This window comes from Eptesicus fuscus, chromosome 1 (assembly GCF_027574615.1).
Source record: "Eptesicus fuscus isolate TK198812 chromosome 1, DD_ASM_mEF_20220401, whole genome shotgun sequence".
Classification (NCBI taxonomy): Eukaryota; Metazoa; Chordata; class Mammalia; order Chiroptera; family Vespertilionidae; genus Eptesicus; species Eptesicus fuscus.
The window spans coordinates 12,290,009-12,305,417 of NC_072473.1; positions in this window are offsets into that span (position 1 = coordinate 12,290,009).

Below are 15,409 nucleotides of genomic sequence, written 5' to 3' on the forward strand. Positions count from 1 at the left end.
TAAGTGCCTTACTGAATCTCCAAGTCTGAGCTTCTTTTTCAAGGGGCAAACCTGGCTGTTGACCACAACTCAATGTGTGGTGTCTTCCTTCACGGCATTTTGAGGCACCTAGTATGAAACTAGTCTGCTATAGTCAAGTTTACTATATTAATGCTGTTCAACAAAGACAATTCCCTACCTTCTCCCCTCCAATTCTCAGTGGCTTACAACCACAAATATTTCTCTCTTAGAAGTCTAAAGGTAAGCTGTTGGTCAAATGAACTTGACTAGGTTTCTCTGGCTTGACTTCTCTCTACGATTGACTGCATGCCATTTCTGCACATCTCTTTTTAAAATATATTTTATTGACTTTTTACAGAGAGGAGAGGAGAGGGAGAGAGAGTTAGAAACATCGATGAGAAAGAAACATCAATCAGCTGCCTCCTACACACCCCCTACTGGGGATGTGCCCGCAACCAAGGTACACGCCCTTGACCGGAATCAAACCTGGGACCCTTGAACCCACAGGCCAACGCTCTATCCACTGAGCCAAACCGGGTAGGACATGCACATCTCTTTTTTTGTTAAAAATATTTTTTTTTATTTCTCTCAGAGAGGAATGGAGAGGGAGAGACAGAAAAAAACATGTTTCTTTGAAACCTATAACTGAAAAGTGTTTTACTCTCAATTCTGCCCATATTTTGTTCACTAAAGCCAAACATATGACCAAGCCAAATATTAGTGGATTGAGAAAGTATATTTTATATATGGGGAATCCATGGCAAGGACAGGGAGGGAAAGAAGACATAAATAATGCCATCTATGACTTCTGCTTAGTACTATAAAAAGAAAAAGTGAGTGCAACTAGTACTATTCCAATGTAAGTTTAAGGCATTTTACTTTTCCACCTTCTTCCCGGAGAGTGAGAATCTGGGTTTTGAAAACATGCTGTCAGTTCCAATGACCTCTTTATTCTTTCTCCCTGCATAGACTCAAAAGGCCTGATTAAACATCCAGTGCTGACATCCCAATGCTTCCTAGGTATAAGGTGAGAAAGAGATCCAGGAAGAATACTTAGGGTTGGGGCAGGGGATGCAGATCAGGTAATATGGGAAGATGAGTACCACTGAGAGTTTTCCCAACCTGGATATTCTTAAAGGACTTGGTAATCTAATAAATCATGAATTATGAAATAAAAAGGAAAATTTTGAACCATATCAAGGGTAACTCTTATCTTGTGAAAAATGAGATCTGGGCCCCAGAAGAATATTGGACAAGATTCCCCAAAAGCACTAGCAGCTCAGAAGTATTCAAAGCTGCTACATGATTGATACTGTCTCCAGTAGGAGAGTCTCTTTCCAGCTTAAAATGCAAAATAGCCTTTCTGCATCCCTAGTTCCATTCCACCATCTCCCCCATTTTCTCAACTGAGACTTAAAAAGATGTAATGAATTGCCCTAAAATAGAGAATGTTAATGTAAGAGGTAGCACAAAACATTAGCTGAAGTCTGTGGTTGATTCCCACACTCACCAGGATGATAAATGCCACTAAGAAGTATTTTGGAAACTTGAGGAAGAATTTTTAATTTTCAAAATGATTTGGGGATGGTATTGGCACTTGGTGGGTCAGGAATAATACGATAAATATCTTATAATGAGTAGGTCACTGATATATAACAAAGTATTCTGTATTCCACATGAGTTTCTGATGTCTTACCAGACAAATTCATATAGACAAAAATCCCATTTATAAGTATTTACAAATAGAACTTACTCCATGTCACACAAAATGTTTTGTGCATGGTGTTAATTTGCACTGAATTTTCTAGAAAGACAAACACTATATTAATCAAAGGAAGATTTTACTTGTTTCATGAGTTTTGTTTGGAATTTTACCAAGTTATTTACCTTTCAGAACAACTATATCCCTAAGGTGGTGGTCGGCAAACTGCAGCTCGCGAGCCACATGTGGCTCTTCGGCCCCTTGAGTGTGGCTCTTTCCACAAAATACCACGGCCTGGGCAAGCCTATTTTGAAGAAGTGGCGTTAGAAGAAGTTTAACTTTAAAAAAATTGGCTCTCAAAAGAAATTTCAATCATTGTACTGTTGATATTTGGCTCTGTTGACTAATGAGTTTGCCAACCACTGCCCTAAGGCAAAGCTGCATATATATTTGCGTTACAAATACAACATACCCGTATCAGTCTGCAGCTATACCTGTTGTATTCACACTGATTGTAATAAATGGATACAAGCAATGTGTTAAAGGGCAGTCATGCCTTCACTCATATTGAAAAATTAAAAATTACATATTTCTATGTAAAGTATTATATGTAATAAAACACATTATTTAAAAACATTACATGCTATAAAGTACACATCTCTGAAACACATTATAAATTACTTTCCTTTTATTTCTCCTTTACATAACAATTTGTGTATTTATTGCTTTTAAAAAACTTAGCTGAATAATTAGGTTATGCCATATATGAATTTAATTTCAGGGCATACAAAATTATCCTACCTAATAAAAGGGTAATATGCAAATTGACCCTAACTCCACTACACCCACAAGCCACGCCCACTAGCCAATCAGGAGAAAATATGCAAATAAACCCAACCAAGATGGCTACAGCCACAGAGAGCAGGAGGGAGGCTTGGGTTTCCCCGGTAACAAAGGAAGCCAAGCTTTCTGCCTGCCATTGCTGGCCTAAGCCTTCACTCAAGGCTACAAAGTTTCAATTATAGAAGGTAAACAAATCCAAACAGAAATGGTGGCAGCCACTGAGCTGGAAAGAGCAGGAGGCAAGGGTTGCCCCTGGCAATGGAGGAAGCAAAGCTTCTGCAGTCCTGGCTGGCCTAGGCCTCCACTCTACGCTACAAAGTTTCAATTATAGAAGATACACAAACCCCAACAGAAAAGGCTGCCAGCCATGGAACAAGCAGGCGGCTTGGCTCCGCTCCAGGCTACCAAGTTTCAATTGTAGAAGATTCATAAATTCCAGATACCAGAGCCTCTGCTTGGGTCGCCAAGGGGTGTGGCCAGCCTGTAAACCACCACAGGCCCTTCACCCAGGCCGCCCCACATCCCAAGGGAACTCCCACCCTGATCCGGGATACCTTCAGGGTAAACCAGCTGGCCCCCACCCATGCACCAGGCCTCTCCTATCTAATAAAAGAGTAATATGCAGATTGACCATCACTCCAACACACAAGATGGCTGCCCCCATGTGGTCAAAGATCCTGCCCCCATGTGGACACAAGATGGCCGGCACAAGATGGCCAGCAGTGGAGGGCAGTTAGGAGGGACCAGGCCTGCAAGGGAGGGCAGTTGGGGGCAATCAAGCCTGCAGGGGTGGGCAGTTAGGGGTGACCAGGCCAGCAGAGGAGGGAAGTTGGGGGTGACCGGGCCTGCAGTGAAGGGCAGTTGGGTGGGACCCAGGCCTGCAGGGGAGGCAGTTGGGGGGGACCAGGCCTGCAGGGGAGGGCAGTTAGGGGTGACCCGCCTAAAGGGGAGGGCAGTTAGGGACAAACATGCTGGCAGGGGAATAGTTAGGCATCAATCAGGCTGGCAGGGGAGTGGTTAGGCGATCAGGCTGGCAGGCAGAAGCGGTTAGGGGCAATCAGGAAGACAGGCAGGCGAGCAGTTGGGAGCCAACAGTCCTGGATGTGAGGGGGATGTCCAACTGCCCGTTTAGGCCCGATCCAGGATCGGGGGGTCCCAGATTGGAGAGGGTGCAGGCTGGCCTGAGGGACCCCTCCCACCCACCCCCGTGCACGAATTTCATGCACTGGGCCTCTAGTTTTTTATAAACAGGAAACACTGATTTTGATAGGCTTGGGAACTCCCTCTCTATGCTCTCCTGCTGTTTCTTCCCCCCCTCTTTAAAAATGATGCATAGTCAGTATTGATTCCTCATTAATAACTTAGCATTGTCAATTTGTAAAATCAAATTCAATGAATAATGATAGATGTTTATCTTCAAATTCATTAATTCAAGTGTCAATATTTTTTCTCCTAAATATGCTTTCTACAAAATGCTTTAATATTCCAATCCTTTTCTCTAAACTTTCCCTTCTCCAAGCCATTATTGTACATCTTAGCTCTAATCATTATGTGTTAAAAGATCTTTCAGAAAAACCAAGAGCTAATATGTATTTGGACCAATAGAGAACTCATTCTTCACTAATATGAGTGTATGGTTTCTTCTTTCATTCCTTCTATTCATCTATTATTGAATGTAATTTTCTGTCTCTAAAGAGGTCCTATTCCTTTCTTACTGAATATTTAAGTTTTGTGATCCTCTGGGTTAAGATCATTGCTTTGGAAATAAAGCATCCTTATTCTATCTTATTCATCCTATTTGGGTTTCCCCTAAAATTATCTTTCTCTACATCAGCCCAATTTATTACTACTAGTATATGATAGGTCAAATGTTAAATACTGGGTAGGAAGGAGGTAAAAATTTAATAATCCCCATTTGTGCTTTCAAGGAGTTTATCCTCCTGGTTACACCAATCTTCACCCTCATTTCTTAACCAGAAATAGAGCAATGACAACATTATATATTGTTACTTCACAGCTTTCATTTCTGATTTTATTTATTTGGGTCTTCTATCTTTGTTTCTTGATAAATCTGGCTAAAGGTCCATCAATCTTACTTATTTTTTCAAGATACCAGCTCCTGGTTTCATTGATCTTTTGTATTGTTCTTTTAGTACCTATGTTATTTATTTCTGCTCTAATCTTTATTATTTCCTTCCTTCTACTTACTCTGGGCTTTTCTTGTTGCTCTCTTTCTAATTCTTTAAGTTGTAGTGTTAGATGGTTTATTATTAATTTTTCTTGTTTTTTTAGGTAGGCCTGTAGTGCTATGAACTTCCCTCTCAGGACTGCTTTTGCTGTATCTCAGAGATTTGGGTTGTTGTGTGTTCATTTTCATTTGTCTTCAGGAAGTTTTTTATTTCTTTTTTTATCTCCTTGGCAACCCATTCACTGTTTAATAACATGCTATTTGGCCTCGATGAGTTTGAATGTTTTTGAGTGTTTTTAGTGTAGTTTATTCTAATTTCATTCCACTGTGATATGAGAAGATGCTTGATATGATTTCAATCTTATTGAACTTGTAGAGACTTGTTTTGTGTCCTAACATTTGATCTATCTTTGAGAATGATCCATGTTCACTTCAGAAGAATGAATATTCTCCAGCTTTGGGGTGAAATTTTCTATAAATGTAAGTTAAATCATCAGCTCCAGTGTGTCATTTAGAGTTTCTGTTTACTTGTTAAATTTTTGTCTGGGAGATCTAGAGTCAGTGGAGTGTTAAAGTCCCCTACTATGACTGTATTGTTGTTGATCTCTCCCTTCAAGTCCTCCAGAAAGAACCCATCATTTTTAAATAAAACTGTATGCCATGAAGATACTGTCGAATGGAATGTGTGGAATTGCTTGTGTCACTTACATTTCTATTACTGTGCTTCTTTGCTGTTCACTGATTATGTATAAACCCGGGCCAAAGAGTTAACATTTGGAAAATAATTATTGCCTACGGGTTCTCAGTTTTGTCATAAAATAAATAATGTGTTTATAAAAATTACCCACATTTTTTTACGTCTTTTTCTGGGATTCATGCCTTTGTCCAATTTATAAACAAAATTGTGCCATCTTAACAAATGGTTGTACATGTAAATAACCAGAAAAACGGGAAGAATTGGAAGATTATCACTGGAGTTCCTATATAATTACTAGGTGTACTGGTTAATAATGCAGATTTTTTTCAATAGATGGAGTTACACATATGTTGGTATATATGCGATTTGATATGTATGCTATTTTGTTGTATTGACAACAAGCTTCAAAACTTCATATGTCAAATTTGCTGAAGGTATTAACATCATAGATATTTTTACACTTAAAAATGTAGAATTTCATGCCAAAAAAAAAAAGAGCATTTGTGGGAAGTTATAATTCATTACTATATTTTGAAGAAAAGTGCTACTGAATACTTCTGGAAGCTTATGGTGAACATGCTCCATCTCAAGATACTTGTGAACACTGGTTTAAATGCTTTAAAAGTGATGATTTCTATGTGAAAGACAAAGAACATCCAGATCAACCGAAAAAGTTTGAAGACCAACAATTACAAGCATTATTGGATGAAGAGGCATGTCAAACTCAAACACAACTTGCAGAAAGATTAAACGTTGCTCAGCAAACAATTTTTGATCACTTACAAGCAATGGGAAATATTTTAAAGGAAGGAAAATGGGTGCCACTTCAACTGAATGAAAGACAAATGGAAAACCGAAAAGTCATCAGTAAAATGTTGCTTCAATGGCACAAAAGAAAGTCTTTTTTTGCATTGAATTGTGACTGGAGATGAAAAGTGGATTTATTCTGAGAATCCCAAATACACAAAATCATGGGTTGATCCAGGTCAACCACCAACATCAACTGCAAGGCCAAGTAGCTTTGGAAAGAAGACAGTGCTCTGCGTTTGGTGGGATCAGGAAGGTGTGGTGTGTTATGAGCTTCTAAAACCCCGTGAAACCATTAATACTGATTGCTACCAACAACAAGTAATCAATTTGAACCACGCTTTGATCATGAAATGACCAGAATGTTCCAGAAGACATAGCAAAGTAAATTTGCTTCATGATGACACACCATTACACACTTCAAAACCAGTTAAAGACAGGTTAAAAGATCTTTCCTGGGAAGTATTAACCCATCTGCTGTATTCATCAGACCTTGCTCCTTCAGATTACCACTTGTTCCGATCAATGGCACATGCACTTTCTGAGCAGCAATTCAAAACGTATGAAGAAGTGGAAATTGGGTCTCTGAATAGTTTGCCTCAAAACAAGAAAAGTTCTATTGGGACGGTATCCACAAATTACCTAAAGATGGGGGAAATGTGTAGCTAGCAATGGACATTACTTTGAATAAAGCACTTTTGATGTTTCTCTTGAAATTATTGTGTATTCTTTGATTACAAAAATCCGACATTATTAACTGGTACACCTAGTATATGCTCAGGAAGAAAGACTATGGAGCAAGTATGTAAATTCAGAGATTGAGAAAAGCATTACTACCCTGGTTATACATTAGAAGAACTATCTGGGGAAATTAAAAAAAAAATCTATACCAGTGATTAAAATTTAGCTAATTTGGGGAGTGACTTGGGAAATAGGATATTTTAAAAGCTCCCCAGCCTGGCCAGTGTGGCTCAGCGGTTGAGTGTTGATGCAGGAACCAAGAGGTTGCCAGTTTGATTCTAGGTCAGAGCACGTATCAGTGTTGTGGGCTTGATCCCCAGTAGGAGATGTGCAGAAGGCAGCTGGTAGATGATTCTTATCAATGATGTTTCTATTTTTCCCTCTCCTTTCCTCTCTCTCTAAAAATATCAATAAAAACATATTTTTAAAAAGCTCCCCAAGTGATTCCAAGATACAGCAAAGATTGAGACCTATTGCATTAAACAAAATCCATAACTCAGCTCTATTTAACAATCATGTTTACTTACATATTTAAAGTAAATAATTTGAAAGATACTTTTCTGAAAGCAAAAGCAATTCTGTCAGCAAAATAAAATATTATTCACAGCTGTAGATGATAATATGTTTTTCTATCAATAATAGCTCATTTTATTTAAACAATTTAAGTCAAAGAACTATAACATTTAATATATCTCTTTATACCATGGTTTTAAAAATCTGACATGGACATATTTAATTAAATGTAATAGAAACGGGTACCTGAATATGTCAATGAGTTGCTAATGCTCCATCATTATGCAATAACCCTAAGTCAGTGGTCGGCAAACCGCAGCTCACAAGCCACATGCGGCTCATAAGCCACTGTTTGCAGCTCTGTTGACTAATGAGTTTGCCGACAACTGCTCTAAGTATTCATGTTTCTAACTGCTAACAATTTTATGGACATACTAGAGGCCCAGTGCATGAAATTTGTGCACTCAGGGAGGGGGGGTCCCTCAGCCTGGCCTGTGCCTTCTCACAGTCTGGGAGCCCTCGGGAATGTCTGACTGACGGCCTTCAGTAGGACATCCTTAGCGCTGCTGCAGAGGTGGGAGAGGCTCCAGCTACTGCTGCTGCACTCGCCAGCAGTGAGCCAGGCTCAGTGCTTCTGGCTGAGTGGCACTCCCCCTATGGGAGTGCAATGACCACCAGGGAGCAGCTCCTGCATTGAGCATCTGCCCCCTGGTGGTCCAGTGCACGTCATAGCGACCAGTCATTCTGCCATTTGGTCAATTTGCATATTAGCCTTTTATTATATAGGATTTTATGCTGAGACCTTATACAGTGTTAGGACAGCAGATGGTAACATGGCTTTCCTCAAACTGTTTAGATTGCTGACATAATAATAAAGCAATTTTTTAATTTTGACTCATTATCCAAATCTTTATCAGCTTAAAGATTAGTCAAGTTAATAGCTAAGCAAAATCTTCTTGATGCAGGATGTCTAAAACAAAGGTCAGTGTAGTTGAAGGTATAAAATAGTTGTGATGTATGAGATTCTAGTTCAGTTCACCCCATATTGTCTCACTAAAAGCTAATTCCCTATAAATTTATGCTATTCATAATGTGGTCTAACACAAGCAGGATAGGCATCACTTGGGCACTTGCTAGAATTGCAGACTATCAGGCCCCATCCAAGACCTATAAACATTTATAAGAAAGATAATTATGAATAATATGGAATAATTGAAATATGTTCTCAAATGTAAGTATATTAATAAAGGATATAATCATAAGTATATTCTTTTAATGTATACTCTTAATCTAACAATACAAGTCATATTTTTGGTAAATTGCTTAAATTTGGTAAATTTAGCAAATTGGCCATTTGGTGAAATGGTTAATGGACAAATTAGCATTAGGCCAAATGGCATTTGGTAAATTGATTTTCAGTGGTCAGCCTGCTTCCAATGAGTAATAATCACCATGGCAAATCTATTTGTATTTTAACTATACTTCCTTTTTTTCACTTTTAAAAATCACAGGAGTAGGCTGATTAATATTCAGGTAATATTAAGTAGGATTAAGACCAGACCTGGGTTTGAGTACTAGATCCACCCCCTGTATGATCTTTAGTAAATTATTTAACTTTCTAAGACAGTTTCCCTAGTCCACAGGACTGTTGTGATAATAATAATAACCAAGTCCCTAGCACATGTTAATCAGTCACAAACTAATTCTTGTTTTAGTCATTTTATCATCAAGATTTTTGTTTTCAGATGAAGAAAATAAAATGAGAAAAAGTCACAATGCTATTCTTAATTTTATTTAGCAACATTGAGAAATAATTTAATCTACTTCTCCAGAAAAAGGTACTGGCAAAGATGATTAATGACCTGGGTCTTCTATCTTGTTTTTAATTTTGTTAACTTATATGTATGAATCCTTGATGCAAATGAAACATCTTTTCTAGGAGATTGCCAGTCATTCTAGGATGCAGGAGACAGTGCTGTTTTGCTTTCAGCACTCTCAGTACCCAATAATAACATCTCCTACAGAATCTTAGCAAACAGGAGAATAGGGACAAACGGATAAATAGTTTAAGTCCAATGGTGTTACGTATGAGTGAAGTACAAAAAAATTTCTCAGAAAATTTCAAAATGCCTAATACTAATGAGAGATAATTTTGCCAGCTCTTACGCATTTTAAAAGGGAAGAATTTGAGCAGATAATACAATTCAAGTTATGCATAACAATCTATTATATAATCAATTTATTATCTATATTTTCTTACATGTAAAAACAGTGAAATGAGATTTCCTATTATGGGGAAATAAAATTCTTACCAACTTTCAGGTATGGTAAGATCAGCTCTGGTGTTAATTTTTAATTAAAAGTAAATTATGTAGTTTCAGTGAACTAACTGATACCCTCTATTTATATAACTCTTTATAATATGGTATATCAAAGAAAGAGGATAGAATTACCAATTTATGTTTACTCTTTGCTGAGTATTTTACACAAGTTAGAGGTAGATCTTATGACATTTATGAGAAACTAAGATTCAGGTGAAATAATTGCCCAGGAACACACAGCTAGAATATGTAAAATTAAACTCCAAACTCAGGTCTCTCTGTCTCTCAATAACACGTTCTCTGTGGCACCCTATGCAACTCTCAAGCCCTAAGGTATATTCAAGAAAGCCCATCTGATTTGTCACACAAAGAGGGGTTCATAAAGAGTTTTGGGCCATCACCAACTAACATTGTGATCAAGCAAATTACTTTATCTCTATTTCCTCATCTACAAAATTAGTAGATAGATTCTAAGATCTTTAAAGTCATCTGTGCTTCTAAATGGATGTTATGTTATGTTATGTTATGTTATGTTATGTTATGTTATGTTATGTTATGTTATCTGGTAAACAGAACACAGTTCTATATACATGCCTTGCTCATTCATTTAATCATCGATTTATTAATTCATTGATTCATCATTAATTTATTTAAAACCTCATTTAACATTTGTGATTAAATACCCATATATTTTCTGACACTGTTTCCATAAAGATACCATTTGTTCTCAAAGGCTATTTTTTTAAATGCTGAGGGAAATGCCAACATAGATGGAGTCTGCACTGACTTAGTTTCTAGCTACCAAGTACACAAAGAGCTAGTTATGTGAAGTTGGGTTGCCTATTAATCCTATGGTACTAAGAAACTTTAGATTTATGCTCAAGATAACAGTAACAATAGTGACATTAATAACTACCATTTAGTCAAGTTTTCTTTGGGGGAAGATGCTTTATGCTCATCATGTCATTTGAATGGCTTATACATCAAATGCTTTTTATAGTATTTTATAGATATTGATTCAGCACAGGAATTTGAAAAAGGTAGTAAGATACAGAAGGTAGAAAATATCCCAATCTCAAAATGTGCACCAGGTTCTGTCTTGTTCAGTGCCAAGTCAAGGCAGCAATATTAGATGTATGATAACGAATGATAAGTTTATCCAGCAATATTTTAGTTCCATTGACAACTGCCTTCTGATTCAACTGTAAATTTTCATGCATTTAATAGATGCATTTTACCAGTTACATATCCAAGCCATAAATAATTGACTTAATCCCCATTCAGTGGAACCCCAAAAACTACAGCACTGAGTAAATTCATTTCTAAGGAACAGACACCCTTGGAGTCAAGAGAAGAGAGTCACTCTTGTATTATGTCAAAATACTTTAAGCTTGAAGTTGCCACCACATTCCCTTGATAAAATAGCAGTCAGCCAGTTCCTGCCAAAAAAGGAAAAAATAGTTGCATGCAGCAACCAACGAAGCATTAAACACTGCACATGGTAGAACTGATAAATTTGCTACTCATGGAGTCAGCAGAATAAGCTGTGTACCTAGATTAACAAATTTAAGGTTTTCAAAGTAATGATCAGAACTGATTGAGTATAAGAAAAATGGATACTTTGGTTGTGAAACTAAAGGCAGCGAGAAGAGATTTTTCTTTTTGCCCCACTGGAAAACATAATTCATGAAAAGGAAAACATAATGCAAAAAAAGTTTTACTTAACAAAAACATGTCTTTCTTGTTGACAGAAAATGTCCTATACTGTACATTTGCAGAACTTGAACATGTTTCTCTGTGTTTACCAAAATAATGGCCATATTTACAGGGCTAGCTTAATAGCCAAACAATGCAGGCAACCTCTCCATTAAATATACTGGTTTCACTCTCCAGAACTTTGTTCCCATCAATCTAGTGAAGGCCTTGAAATTTCATCAATTCTCCCATTGAGTTAAAAAAATTATCTTCCATGGAAAGACTGTTAACATAACTCCAAGAACTTAAAATAGTAAATCATCAACAGTTTCTTGTCCATAAACTCAAATAAATGAATGTGTCAAATTGTTAAAGTAAGAAATAGGACACAGACGAAGTAAATTTTGACAAGAGAAGGGAAAATAAGGTACGAGGCCCAGTTCAAGAGCTGCAAGCCAGAACAATATAATTTAATGAAGAGATTCTGCATGACAAAGGAAAGCATGATGACCTATGATCCCAATGGCAAAAGAAAGGCATGAAAAGAGAGAAAGGAGAAATCTAGAGATGAACTGTGCCTACATCTCAATTTTGCCTTTGGGAAGTACTAGCAATTCTGTTTGAATGCATTCATATCACTACATTCTGCTTTGCATATTTTTTAAAAATATAAAAACTCTAGCCTTCCTAATTTTTCAGGATGAGATACAGAATGAATAGCACATCCTTATATTACAATATGGTTATGAAGGTACCTAGGGGAGCTGCAGATCCAGATGAGAGATGGCATAACCGCTATTGAGGAAGAAGAAATGAAAATGCCCATTGGCAGTAGAAGTCTATTTTCTCCTGTGGTTCAAAGGCACAACTGTGAATGCCTCTTGCTCTTGAGCAAGCTTTAGGGCTCTTGTAAACAGTTTTCAGAAAACATGAAAGGGGCATCAGATTTAGTCCTTTGACAAAAAGCTCTTCTCACAGAGAACTTTTGACATGTCATTGAAGATACTCAAAAAATATTTGCCAGATGATCATAGCTATTTTAAATATACCTAAGGATTTTATTTGATTCTTACAGAAAGTTTTATTTTGCATTCTTGGTTTTGAGTGGTTTTCTACTAAAAGTGGAACATAAAGTGACCTGTTTATCCATGGTTGTTTTACTAGGCCTCTCTGGCAAAACACTAGGACTTGTGCTGTGAAAAAGTATGTATGATAGGGAAAAATACAAAACATGGCAAGCAAGGGGCAGTCAGAAATGTACCAAGATTAAAAGTGACTATCTTTAAATAATCCATGGATCATGAAAATATATGATTTGCAGAATATCTCCTGTATCTGGGAGTAACTCAACAATCGTTAAAGCATTAATCTAAAAGGCACACACTAAAAGTCAGTGAAGATACAGTAGTTCAACAGTTAGCAGCATAGAGCCTCTGGCTTCCAGAGCAGTAAGTCGTCCACAGTGATCACCTCACCTTTGCTTTGCTTTCCAAAAAGGGGTTCTGTCTTGTGTACATGAACTAAGATAGAGAATTTGTGAAACATCTGGAATTGATAGTTCTGTATTTTTTCTGTTAATTGTTTTTCAATCTTCTTGAACTGATAATGTCAGCAAGGGGTTTTTGGCTATTTCTTTGTTCTATATAGATTGACAATTTAGTATTTGCCATTGGGGATATTAGTCTAGAGAGTTTTTGTGAAAAGGATATTCTGAGTATACTTGTTACCATATGCCATTTTTATCCATGTTTTAATTTAGACACCTTAAAACCTTTTCTGGAGCAAACCAGGGATAGTAGTAAAGGAAAAAGAGAGTAAAGGAAGGAAAAAGGAATGGAGAGAGGGAGGAAGGAAGAAAAGGATAAAGGGAGGAAGACAGAGAGTGCTATAACCTACTTGCCAAGACTCTTATTTAGTCCTCATATAAAAAATTTCTGGCCAAATTATAAAACCTATAACATAACACAGCATCTTCTTATTAACCATACTTCGGCAGCTCATGCTATAGAAGAGGTTCCCAATGGCAATCCCACAGGTGTAATCTTAAAAATTATAATATAGTGCCTTGCCAAAACCGGTTTGGCTCAATGGATAGAGCGTCGGCCTGCAGACTGAAAAGTCCCAGGTTCGATCCGGGTCAAGGGCATGTACCTTGGTTGTGGGCACATCCCCAGTAGGGGGTGTGCAGGAGGCAGCTGATCGATGTTTCTCTTTCATTGATGTTTCTAACTCTCTACCCCTCTCCCTTCCTCTCTGTAAAAAATCAATAAAATATATTTTAAAAAAAATACATAATATAGTGCCTTGTCAGTCTGCCCCAGTTTTTGAGCATCAACATATGAACCAGGAGGTTATGGTTCAACTCTTGGTCAGGACACATGCCTGAGTTACAGGTTGGGTCCCTGGTGGGGGACATGCAGGAGGCAGTAGATCCATGATTCTCTCTCATCATTGATGTTTTTATCTCTCTCTCCCTCTCCCTTCCTCTCTCTGAAATCAATAAAATATATATTTTTAAAAATTATAACATAGCTGTTCGGTGGGTGCCGTAGTTGGTTTGAACTACTATCCATAAGCCCTATCAGAGGAAAGCTCAATAACAATGAGCTTATGGTTTCTCACCAAGTTGTAAGAGTGAAAGTTGTTTTGGTTTGTTTTTCTAACAGACTTTATTCCTGGAATGAGGGTCATGTACTTACTATCCCTGGTTTGTATTGTTTCTTAAAAATCTCTTAACAAAGATGTTAAAAATAAGATTGTGATTTGACTTCTCTCCCTCAGCCCCCATACTCCCAATTCTTCTTTTTTCAATAAGATATCTATGTCCCTCCATTCTCCTCAATGGGCAGCTGTCATTAACCTTCTCTACCTTTGCTTTTTTCTTATTTGTCACGTGAAATTTAAAAAAGAAAATGTAACATAACTGAGGAAGGCACAAGGAAGACTATCTGTGTTTATTTATTGTCTAAGACTATTAGGAATTGAGAAGGGGATCAAATAAGTACTGTATTTTCCAGCGTATAAGATGACTGGGCATATAGAAGATTTTCCTGGGTTAAAAAGTCATCTTATATGCCGGAAAATACGGTAAATAAACATGTTGCCATGTTTAACTTAATATTTAATATATTTTAATTGGGGAAAAACATTAACAGCACATTTTGGTCTGAAATGGTCCCTCTGCCAGCCAGCTAGCCTAGGGAAAGAGGCCTTTCCATAAAAGTGGTATGGTAGACAACTTCTAAGATGGTTCCAAACCTTCCCTGTCTCCTTATATCCACATGCTTGTTAATCCTCTCTCCCTTCAGAGTGGGCTGGATCTAGTCAATCCTAATGAATACAATATAGCAAAAGCAATGGGATGTCACTTCTGAGATCAGGATTTATAAAGATTCTGGCTTTCATCTTGCTCTTCCTTTCTCATTCCCTTGCTTGCTTTGAGAAAAGACTGCTGCCATGTTGTAAACTGCTCTAATGAGAAGCTCATGTGACAAAAAAAAAGGAGAAAGGCCCCTGGCCAAAATCCTGTGAAAAACTCCTACCAACAACTACTTGAGTGATGTTTTAATGCATCCATTTTTTGGAGTAATTTGTTATGGAGTAATAGATAAGTAATACACATGCTTCAATAATTTTTTTTTCTGTTGTGAGTTTATCCCAAATCCCTTCTTCTATTTTTAAAAGAAAATAGGTACTTCACAAGTATTTTGGCAGGTGGTAACATAAATCTTGACAGTGATTAACTATCTGGATTTAAATTACCTTCACTATTTTCATTAGGAGTACCAAAGTTTACATAAATGTATAAAGAGCAAGCCTAAATCTGATACAGAAAATGTCCAAAACATGAATTGCTATCTCCTTTGCCTGAGATACAGATAAAAACAGTGTTCTTTTATGCC